We start from the raw sequence: 12,496 nt of genomic DNA, 5'->3' as shown, positions 1-12,496 counted from the left end.
GTCATCCCCTCCAACAGCATCCAAAGTGGTGTACCTGTTGTTAAGGGAGATGACCACATGGGTACTCTACACTGGCTGTTTAGCCCCTTTCCCCTTCCTGACTGTCACCCAGTTTCCTGTGTCCTGCACCTTGGGTGTAACTACCTCCTTACAGTATATGTCCTATCACCTCCTCAGGCTCCCGAATGATCCAGAGTTCATCCAGTTCCAGCTCCAACTCCTTGTTAGAAGCTACAGCTGGATGCACTTCTCACAGGTATAGTCGTCAGAAATGCTGGAAGTCTCCCTGCCTTCCCACATCCCACAAGAGAAGCATTCAACTATGCTGCCTGGCATCCCTACTGTTCTAACTGAGCAAATATAAAGAAGTTAAAACAATAAATAAACTGTTAGGGGAAAAAAATCTACCTATAACTGATAGGCTTTATCCTGCCCTCTATTGTGATAATAGTTGGAAGTGTTTCTTACCCCTTCAAATTTCTGTGGGTTTTATGTCACACAGAGCTCCTCCCCCAGACCACTGAAAGCCCAATAGAAAACTTTAATCCCTGGAGTTCATATAAATCACTGTGCTCGAGGGAATGGAAGCAGGGTCAATGATCATAACACAGTGCATCTTGTGGGGCTAGAATACTAGTGGAAAATCCAGTTTTGCCTTTCTATTCTGGATCAGTTGTATCTAACCAAGCTGTGGTTGTAAAAACGTCACATCATTATAAATCAGTGATGAAAGAGAATCTTTCTCTCATATTGACAGGCAACTGAAAACGCACGAGCAAACTGGCTAAAATTGAGAAAATATATGAATAAACTCTCTCCAAAATTAATTTGATGCATTGAACTGAATTCAATTTGGCTTCTGGTCTGTTTGGGATTCGATGTTAAAAGGCGAACTTAAACCGTCACAGAGGTTAAGGTTTCAGAGTCAAAATACAAACTTCAACTTCCTCTAAAGAAAATCCTCCTCTAACTTAATATTTCTGTTTGAAAAAGATCTGGCTTTGTAATCCAGATGTAAAATGCTGCCCTGCTCTGATTTCTGGATGAGAACCAAAGCAACATTTGCAGAAACTCCAGTTATACAAAGAGTTCTACCCTACTGTATGAAAGCACAGGATTAACACAGTTGTAACCTTATAGGAAGAATGTTAATAACCACTCACTGGTTAATTGTTGGTATACATCCATGCTAGGAGCAATAAACCCCCCATTTTATGAACTGAATAATTGGTCCCATACATGTTCGATAGGATAAATATTGAGATGTTAGGCATTCTTAAACTCTGATCAACAACTTTCTTTCAGTCTACAGTAATGTTAGGGAAATGAAATGAAATAATATATAGTATATCTGTACAGCTACTGGTGTACAAACTGTTTAAAGGCTGTATTCCCAGAGAAAAGAAGAGTTAATTCATAGACCATATCATATTAATCATGCTAACTTTTTGGTGAATGAACAATGACCTGAGATAAACAATAATGAAAATAATAACAAGATGGAGCCATCTTAAACAAATAAATCAATCCAAATAGTTTGAGGTTCCATGTTGCATTCTATTCAAATAAACGTAAGAGCAATGTGTAGAACAAAAGAACCTCATCGATGTAGGGCAACGTTGCTTTAAGTGTTCTGTCTTTCTCACGAATGCCTGTACAGTTCAGTAAGTTCCTGAAAGTAATGCCTCAGAAAGTCTTCCTTCCACATTAAGTTTTAAAATGTAGTTTGAAGCACTCAGTGCTAAATATTTTCCGTTCAGAAGGAATGTTTAGCTTTGGAAGCTATTTTTTCAGCTCCCTGCCTGAGTGTTAACGTGGCAGAGCAGTTTGTCTCCACCCCTGATAGAAACCTCCCCTCAAGATCCTGCTCATTTTGCAAGTGAGACCAAATTCTTAAGAGAACAAAGAAAATGAGTTCAATCATTGATCCTTCTCCTGTTTCAGAAAAGTAGCAGACACATTTCAAAAGATATTTCACCAACATGTTACTCCTTTGAAACCAGAATGAAATCATGAGCATGGATTGAAATATTTTTTTAAAAACTGTAGATGCTAGAAATCTGGAATAAAAGCACAAAGTGATGGAAATACTTGTAGGTCAGGAGGCATCTGTGAAGATAAAAACAGAGTCAATACTTCAGGTATCTAGAAATTTGCCCCCATTAGGAGGTGTGACAGTGGGAGTATAGGGGCAAGGGTGAAGACAAGGAAGTTATCTGAACTGAAGATACTTTCACATCCCCGAGGATCACACACACTTTCCTGCTGCCAGTGATCTGGAGAACACTGCTGCACCTCACTTCGGTAATCAGCGGACACGTCCACTGGCAGCACTCACATGTGATAGATTTCCTCCTGCATACTAAAGATGTGCAGGTTATAGGCTAACAGGCTACCGTAAATTATTCCTGGCATATAGGTGAATGGTTGAATCTGGGAGGAGTGGATGAGAATATGGGCATAATACAGTGAGATTAGTAGAGGGTTAGTGTAAACAGATGAGTAGCGATTAGTGTAGACTTCACGGATCAAAGAGCCTGGTTCTCTGTTGCGATTCTCTGTGATTTTGGGAAATTAAAATCAGCTCATAGATTTTACTAGGTGACAACCCTCTTTCATAGGTACATGGAGATGGAAAAAGAGAGGTGTGGCAGACTTGGAGAAAGGGAACAGTTCAGTTCCTTTACTAATTCAAATATGATAATTCTGAACTTCTCAGACATGTCAATAATTCCACACAGAACTGCAAGCAGTTCTCAAGGCAAGTGCTATCATACTTAATACGTACATGCAAATCGGAAGCCCCAAACTCTCCAACCATTCTTCACAGACAATTTCCTGATTCTGATCTGACTTTGTATTCTTCCTGGACTTCAATGATACATTGTAAACTTGCAAAAGTTTCTCCAGAGTGCTGTCAAGTGCTTTGGGAAGCATATGGGTCCTGAAATGGGATATTTGTATCCATGTCCTTCCTGCATTCAATTGCACATTTTGGTTTTGTAGGATTTTGGTGCAATTACATAAATGTAAATTATTTCTTCATTGGACTTAAATCTATAAGCATATCACAGTTCAAGATATAGTTCAAAGTTCACTACTTTATTTCTATTTTTGCACTTCTTATTTAATTTTAACTATTTTATATACATATCTACTGTAATTCATCTTTTATTCATTATTAGGTATTGCATTGTACTGCTGCACAAAACAACAAATTTCACAATATATGCCAGTGATATTAAACCAGAAAAAAACCTGTAAAAATAGATAGCTGTTTTGTTTATTATTGTGTATGCATGCAAATTAGTGCTGCATCATATAGGAGGTTTAGGTCATTATGTGAAATTCTCTGGGCTGTACATTTGCATTCCCCTTTAATCTAACCACAAAGCAGCACTTGCAAAGGTTACACTTGTTATTATCTGGATAATAACAATTCTCTAAAATCCTTATTTAGGACGTGTGGAGAAGGAGCTAAACGGGAATTAAAATTTATTAGCATTGGTTTTGGACTTGATGCATGACTTTTGCATGATCCTGCAAAAAATAAGCAATTAGACTGAGGCAGAGCTATAAACAGAACATTTTCAATTTTAAGTGTCTCTGAACTGTTTGTAAATACATCCCTCTTTAAATACAGAAACTAAAACTATACTCTGTGTTCTATTTATTTGTGGTCTCCCTTGTCTGTACAATTGCAGAAAGACTCCCCAACTTTTATATTGCATCTCATTTGCAGAAAAGGCCACATTCCATTTGCATTCTATTTACATTTCATATCTGCACGCTGACTCTTGGTACGTTATGCACAAGGAAACCCAGGCATGTGTTGCTCTGTCTGTAGTCTTACTCTGCTTCAACAATATTCTGTATCTGTATTCTTCCTCCCTTTGTGCATTATCTTAAATTTCCATATGCCATCTGTTAAATACTTAGCCAATCTATATCGCTTTATTAGGGAATGAAAAACTGGTCAGGATTGATGGGAAGTTGAATGCTGCTAAATACAGAGAGATCCTGGATTTTAAAAATGCTAGCCTCTACCAGAAAACTTAAACTGGAGTGGAAGTTCATCTTTCAGCAGGATAATGACCCAAAGCATACAGCACACTGCCAGAGCATCTATGGAGGAATTTCAAATGAAGAAAATTGACGTCCTTGAGTGGCATAGTCAGAATTCTGACTGTTGTTTGTTGTGTAACAAAGACAAACTCGTGTGGGTAAAAACACTAGAACTATTTTATTTACAGAATGCTACAGTCATGGCTTCAGCTCGACAAGATGTTAAGCGCATGTCTGTGTATCATCTATTCACCAATGTCATTCCAGTTTTGGGTGAATTGCCCGCATTGCACACTGGGAACTGAAGTTCTTTATTACATACAGACATAATAAAGAATTTTCCCCTTTAAAGAATATAATGTAATATCCCCTCAAAAACCTGCAAAACACAATAATACTTTCCAGCAAAGATATTTACATTAACTTCAATTGTAATGAGCAAATAAGTCCTTTGTTTGTTCAACAACTCTCAATTCCTCTCTGTGGTGGCTTAATGATCCCTTTTGAACTGCTATTTGTTTTCACAGATGTCAATCTTACACTCACTGCGTTAATATCAGAGTCCTTTTGAGAAGTCATTTCTTTCACATCCTTCTGCCAAGATCCTATCAGTTAATCTCTGTTCTTGTTCTTGCTATGTAGCCATAATTCACTCCATGTTCCTCATAATGGAGCACTAGTCTACATCCATGTGATCAGCGAGACTTTGCATAAGCTCCAACTGAGTCTGGCTCCGGTCACAAAGCTCCTTCTGTTGTCTGTGTATCATGGATAGTAATTCCTGCTGTTGGTTTGTGTTGAACTGTTGCTGTTGTTCTGCCCTTTGGATCTATGTGGTCTTCCCATCTTCCTTTTTATTATTCCTCATCAACTTCGGAGAGGATTGTGGAAATATTTTTGATTTCCATTCTTCAAATGGAAGTCAATGAGAGACGGATTTTGAACCACAGCTGCATGAGGTGGAAGCCAGACTGGTGACTTCTTCATCATGGTCACTCTGTTCATCTCTGGCATCCTGACAGTCATGCTTCTGTAGCTGTTGCGATGTCTAAGGAAGGTGGAGTTCTTGTGCTTCTCTTGCATAACCTCTCTGAATCTCTCATGGATGCTGCTACAAGTTTCTCAAGTTATATCAGTTAAACATCTGAGCCCCTCAAAGACATCTGTGTACTCTTCCATGAGTGAAGCGTGGTCATCTTTGGTCTGTGAAGTCGCTACAAACACTTGTTCCACCAGTTTGAGCCTTTCACATGCAGTCAGACCTAGTATTGGCAGTACTCACTTTTCTATTACCAGTGGCTGTGTCTTTAGGTGCTGTCCCTTGTGCTTGAAGATCACTATACAGGCCATTTTTACTGGAATGCTCTCTCCAGTGTAGTCTGTCACTTTTCACTTCACGGGGTACATCTTCTTCTTTACTTTGAGAAACTTGTAATCATCCACAGGTGACAGATTTACCTGGGCTCAGGTGTCAAGCTTGAATGGAATTACTGTCTCATTCACAGTCACTGGAACAATCTGCTGTTTTACCGGCACCAGCTATCTGCAGGGAATCAACAAAGACTTTCTCCATTTCCATAGCAACTGTTACCCCTTTTCTCTAGGTAGCCGCAGTTTTGTAGCACATTGCAAAATGATTCTTCTTTCCAGAATTATTGCAGGATTACCATAAGCAGGACAATTCTTCAGAATGTGCCTACCTCCACATTTGCTGCATTTGCTGTTTGAATCTACCTCTTTGGTTTGTGGTTGCTTTGTGAAATGCCTTGTCCTCTGCCCCTGTGATTTCACAGCATGTACTGTTGTTTCAGCTCTGTGCAGCTTCTTAGCTTGTGCTTGTGTGGTCTCTGCTACCCTACACATATTCAGGCTTTTCTAATGCTAAATCCTTTTCATTGAGCAACCTCTCTCTGGGAACATAATCTGGGATTCTACAAACTATTTTGTCTATGACTAGTGAGTCTCTCAAGTTTCCAAACCCACATGACATCAGTGTGTGTAGCTCAGCTAAGTATTGGTCAAAGCTAACACCTTGTTTCTGGTCACAGGAAAAGACATTATTTCTCTCAAATGTGACATTTTTACTTGAGACAAAATACTCCTCAAATGTTGTCTTTACAATGTCCAATGTCTCATCAATCTGAAAGCTGCTGTAGATGTCCAAAGTATTTTTGTCAATTGAAAGACGTTTTCAATTTTTCCTCTGCACCTCCAACTCTACTCACAGTGAAATATATATTGAATCGCTATTTGAAGCATTTTGCTGGTAAACTGCATAGGTGAGGGTGGACTTAGGTTATCTTCTCCATTACAGAATATTTTGGGCTTCTCTCACCTCAATCTCTTGGTGAACTTAGAGACAGTGTTTTCTTCTGCTGGCAGCTTCTCTCCGTCAAAACCTAGCATCTCTTTCTTGGTTGCTCGTGGTATTCAGTTACACTCTTGTCACGACAACTTCTGACAACGTGTCATGTTTGTTCTTTAACAAAGACAAACTTGCATGGGTAAAAACACTAGAATAATTTTATTTACAGAATACTACAGTCATGGCATTTTAAGCATGTGTCTGTGTGCCTCTTGTTCACCAACATCACTTCCATTTCCGGGTGAGCAAACTGCATTGCACACTGGGAACTGAAGTTCTTTGTTATGTACAGACATAATAATACACTGACGTTGACCTGACCAAACAACTCTAGCAAGAGCTTTAGATTGCTGTCCACTGCTGATCCCCCACTGACCTGGTACAGCTTGAGAAATTTTGCAAGGAAGGATGGGCAAATTTTGCTCCAACGAGTCATGCAAAGCTAATAGAGACTTATCCATAAAGACTACTGGCTGAAATAGCTATGAGAAGTGGTTCAACTAAGTACTGAGCAAAGGGGGGGGGGGTGAATACATTTGTACTGCTGAAATTTCACATGTTGAAGTTATAGCTTCTTGTGCTTTACAATTTTCATTGCTTTTTTGACTCTACTGTAAAATAAGGAGCACGTGATTCACAAATAAAAATTCTCAGTTAAACCGATCATAATCCCTGGATGTAATACACATTTATGTGAACAAAGGATTGGGAGCTGAATACTTCTTCGGTATATTATTCAGTATATTCTTCTGAATATTCCTTGCTTTCTGTCTCCTTCTTTCTTAAATACCGTAGATTCCGGATTTTAAGCCGCTACTTTTTTCCCACATTTTGAACAGCTTTGAACACTGCGGCCTTTACTACGGTGCGGCTAATGCATGATTTTTTTTCATGCCGCCAAAAACATTTTGCCTCGTAACAGTAGACCAATAAAATTGATGAGTAGTTCACAGAGGTCCAATGAAATTGTACGATAAATCAAGTGCACTTTCACAATTAAATTATTGTAAATCAGTCATTTGTACTCACCCTCATCAACATGGAAAACACTTGAAGAAAAGCATTGTGCTGCCTTTATGGCAGTTATTTAGTTTATAATATTTTCGCTTAGTAATTCATTTGTTAGTTAAAGTTAGAAGTGTTTTAACTATATTTGTTTTCTGTACTACATCGCGGGATGCTATGACGTCACACCCGGTTTCGCCGCGTCTTGTGGGAAATACCGGTTTGCGATAAACGGGAAGGCGGAGCGGCGGAGCGGCGGAGCCAAAACGCTGCTTTTAAGTTAAAGGCGATCAATAACTTTTCCTGGTAGGCTGCAGTATATATATTTTTTACCAGTCGTTAGGAGATATTGGAATGTTGTTCAGTAAAAAAGTATACGCAACGTATATTTAAAAGTAGCCGCGTTACAGGCACGGTTCGAAAAAAAGCATTTGCAATATGTATTTGTTTATGTTACCATATGGATTTAATTAAAAGTTAAAAAATCCTCACGTGTAATATCTTTCTGTGTAAATATCTCATATTACAACGTGGGACACCTGCGGCCGAAAATCCGGTGCGGCCTAAAATCCGGTGCGGCTTGTACAAGTACAAAATTGATTTTATTTCTAAAATTAGAGCCAACGGCTTTTAATCAGGTGCGCTCTGTAGTGCGAAATCTACGGTAGGTAGATTACAGTTGTGTCTTTTCAATCCTCAGGCACTTTTTCCAAATCATAAGAACTTTTAGAAGATCATGAAAATTACATCCACTATCTCTGCAAGCACTTCTTTTAAGAAAATAATATGCAGGTTTATTGGGCTGGATAAGTAGGATTCAGCAGAATTCCAAGGAATTTTATAGATACCGTATATTAGGAGAAAGAGGATAGCTAGGTATATGATTCAATGATTCTGTAATGCAATATGTTGGAGATTTTTGAAGAGATGAAAAAGACAGTGTACTATATGTTGTCTCCTAAAGCATTTCACAAGTTTCTCATGGTTGACTAGCTCAGAATATTAATTCACATGGGATCCACCATGTATTGGTAAGTTGCATACAAAATTCGCTTGGTCATAGAAGAAAAAGGTCATGATGGAAGTTTTATTTCTGACTGGAGGCCTATGACGAGTGGTGTTTCACATAGATTATATATAAATGAGCTGGATGAAAATGCAGCTGGTCTTAGATGAAAATTTGTGAAATTGTGGATAGCTAGGAGGGTTGGTGAAAGATACAGCAGGATAGAGCACAGCTGGAAAACTGAGTGGAAAGATGGCAGGAGTTTAATTTGGACAAATGCACTTGGAAGAACAATGCAAGGGGAAAGTATATATAGACTAAATGGCAGAGGATCTTGCAGTCCAAGGCCATTGCTCCCTGAAAGTAGCAATATGTGGATAAGGTCGTAATGAAGACATATAGCATGTTGACCTTCATCATTTGAGCTATTGACTATCAATGTTGGTACATTAAAATGCTGTTTAGGCCTCATTTTGCATGTTGCGTGTAGTTCTGGTTGCCAGACTACAAATAGGATGTGAACGCTTTAGAGATGGTGCTGAAGAGGTTCACCAGGATGTTGCCTGTTTTAGAAAATATTAGCTATAAGGAGCAGTTGGACAAACAGATGGTTTTCTCTGGAGGAGTGCAGGCAGATAGAAATATATAAAATTTTGAGAAGTATTGATTGAAGCCTTTCCTCAGATTGTAAATATCAAATATTAGAAAGGAAAGCTTTGAGATGAGAAGGAGAAAGTTTAAAGGAGATGAAAGTGCAAGCATTTTAGAGTTATAGGTGCCTGGAATTCACTGCCTCCTGCAGTAGTGGATTTGGCCAAGGAGTTGTGTTGAGGCCTGAAGTAGGCAGAACCTGTGTGCTTGTGTCTATTTGATGCCAATGATGCAAACTTAACATAAACATAATAAAAATGACTGAAACAGCACATGTTATTGTGAGCTCTGGGCATTTCTCGAGATAGATTTCTGAATGATGTTTTGTGTCCAAAATTGATCACGATGGGAGAGGAATCAGATTTTGTTTTGTCTCTCTGCCACATTGATGAGCTCCCTGCCCATCTTTTTAATGCATGTGCAATGAACTAATGTTCTTCAAATAATGCCAGTCCAAGAAAGTTATCAAGTTTTGTATCATGCCTGCCTACAGTATCTGGTACCATGCACAGTACATCAGAATATCCTGGTTTGGATAATGATACTTGGTTTGGACCTCAGGCAAAGTGCAAAGTGAATCAATTTTTCTCTTACCCCCAAAGGAAAAAAATAATTTGAAAAATTGAATGTAAATGTGTAAAAGGTAGCTGCAGGATTTCTTATAAGGCCTCCTTAACATTTATTTACCATTCTATAAGTTCATGGTGGATCCCTTACCTGAAATCCACATTTCTGTCCCATCCCCAGGAAACTCAGAACTTCCGCTGACAGAATAATGATCTTATTTTTGAATATCCTCAATGACTAAACATCCTCAACTCCATGTGGCAAAAAAACTCCACAGATTAATAGTCCTCAGTTTATTAAAAAATTATCTTAATAAGCTGACACCCCCCCCCCCCCTTATACTAGTTTCTTATACTCCATTTCTTACAGACTTTGGATACCAAGCACTTCTGCAAATTATTTTCCAAATGTAATTTTTATTCCACAGTAGTGTCTTGAAAGGAAAGACGATAGCATAGTGATTAGCACAACGTTTTACAGTACAGGCGACCCAGGTTCAATTCCCGCTGCTGCCTGTAAGGAGTTTGTACGTTCTCCCTGTGACCACGTAAGTTTCCTCCAGGTTCTCCAGTTGGTAGGTTAACTGGCCATTGTAAATTGTCCCTTGATTAGGCTCGGATTAAATCAGGAGGACTGCTGGGCAGCGTGGCTCAAAAGGCCAGAATGGCTATTCTGTGCTGTACCTCAATAAAATTATTTTAAAAAGTAAATACAGAAAAGCAAGAATAGTGCTTCAAAATTGATGTTTAAACTATTTATTAAAGCACATCTTGTAAGCATTTACCTGCAATTTTACCATACATGGCTCAAAAAATTTACAGTGCAACCAATAATTGAGAATTAATGATGAAATTTAATATTTATAGAAAAGCAAACACTGTACAGACATCATTTACTGTATTCATATCCATTTCCAATCATAAACACCACTCAGTCTAAACTTCTGTGCTAAACTCAGTTATGGTTGCTGAAATTGCTTTTGGTGATAATATCTTGAGAACTTAATACCTGAGAATGGCAACAGAACAATCCAGAACAATTGATGATGCTATTTTCATGTTACATCAGCAAATGTATAGCACTTTAAGGTAACTTCACTTTTGAAATTGCATTTTTTATGAGTACTTCTGGCAGACAAACTTCAGAAGTGTATTTGCATTAGGCATAAAAGAGATGAGCGTGTTTTCAACTTCTAAGTTACCATCTGCTCTGTTGCTATATACTGCAGTCAACTTCCAGCACTTTGATCCAAGACAAAGACAAAGAAAGATAAAGTAGTAAACAACTACTCCGAGTTTATCCTGAATGTTCTAACTTACACCTGCAATTAGGCTTTTCCAAGAGTTTTATGAGATTTGTTCATAACTCTTGTAAATTTAAATCTGATTCATTTTGAAATATTTTCTGAAATATAAAAGATTGCTCAGCAAACTTTTAAGTTTACCTTTCTGATCCAATAACTTAATGTTATTTGATTTTATTCATCATTACAACCTATTGAATGATATTTTGTTCATTTTGAAGCATATTTTTAAAATTATATGTTAATGCATATAACTTTATTTCTGTACTCTTATTGAACATAACTACTAATCTTTGCAAATTTAGATATGATAACATTCATGAGGAAGATGCATAAAAACAATAAAAACATACAGGAAATGGTTATAAATTGTGTTCCAATGTGTCAGCTAGTAAAAACTCTACCCAAACATATTATTTTGTAATCTTTTATAACACAACCCAAAGTGCATTAAAACTACAAAGATGCTTTTGAAGTTTAGTCATTGCTATACTGTACAGAAATTTAGCACCTAATTTGCAGACAAATAGCAAAGTAGCTAAGATCAGATAATGTCTCTTTAACAGTCTTGTGTGATTGATAAATGTCAGCCGCACTCCTTGTTTTGCAACCATAAACATTTTAAAGTTCAAAAGTAAATTTTATTATCAAAGTACATATATATCACCATATACAACGATGAGATTCATTTTGCAGGCATATCATAAATAGTAACTATAACAGGATCAATGAAAGATCAGCCAGAGTGCAGAAGGCAACTAACTGTGCAAAAGCAAATATAAATAGCTAGCAGAAAAATAATGAGAACATGAGATAATCAAATAAAGAGCCCTTAACATGAGATGAGTAGATGGCCAAGTGAGTGTATTTATCCCCTTTTATTCAAGAGTCTGATGGCTGGGGCAGTAACAGTTCCAGAACTTGGTGGTGTGAGTCCTAAGGCTCTTGTACCTTCTGCTTGATGGCAGCAGGGAGAAGAGTTCATTACCTGGGTGGTGGGTGTCTCTGATGATGGATGCTGCTTTTCTATGGCAGCATTTCATGTAGATGAAACAATGGTTGGGAGTGCTTTACTCATGATGTACTGATTTCAACAGAGCTCTTTATTCTTCAATAAACTTAGCAACACGTATTCTACACAGAGAAAGAAGAAGTGGCTACATAAATGGAAGGGATACCAGGAACAGAGAATGTCAAAGAAATGGAATGAAGAGATAAACTTCATTGTCAAAAGGAGTAGGAAGTGGACAAGGTAGGCAAATTAAGTAGCTGCAAAGAGTTCTGGCAATTGAAACCAGTCATTGATGGTTGAGCAATGAGAGCAGAGACAATGAAGATTGAAGATTGTTAAATTTCAGTTGCACTGAGGATTACGAAGACAAGCCCACAATAGTTGCATGATGTTGCATGACTATAAAATTGAGTTTTGAGTAGGAGAACAAAGAAAGCAGAACTGCTTGGTAGTCCCTGAAATTTCTGTATCACTGGTGTGTTCAGCCTAGACATAGTTGGGCTGACAGGCCTGCTCCTGTGT

The sequence above is a fragment of the Hemitrygon akajei genome, chromosome 8, assembly GCF_048418815.1.
Source record: "Hemitrygon akajei chromosome 8, sHemAka1.3, whole genome shotgun sequence".
In the NCBI taxonomy this organism is placed as follows: Eukaryota; Metazoa; Chordata; class Chondrichthyes; order Myliobatiformes; family Dasyatidae; genus Hemitrygon; species Hemitrygon akajei.
This window is presented reverse-complemented; position numbering follows the sequence as displayed.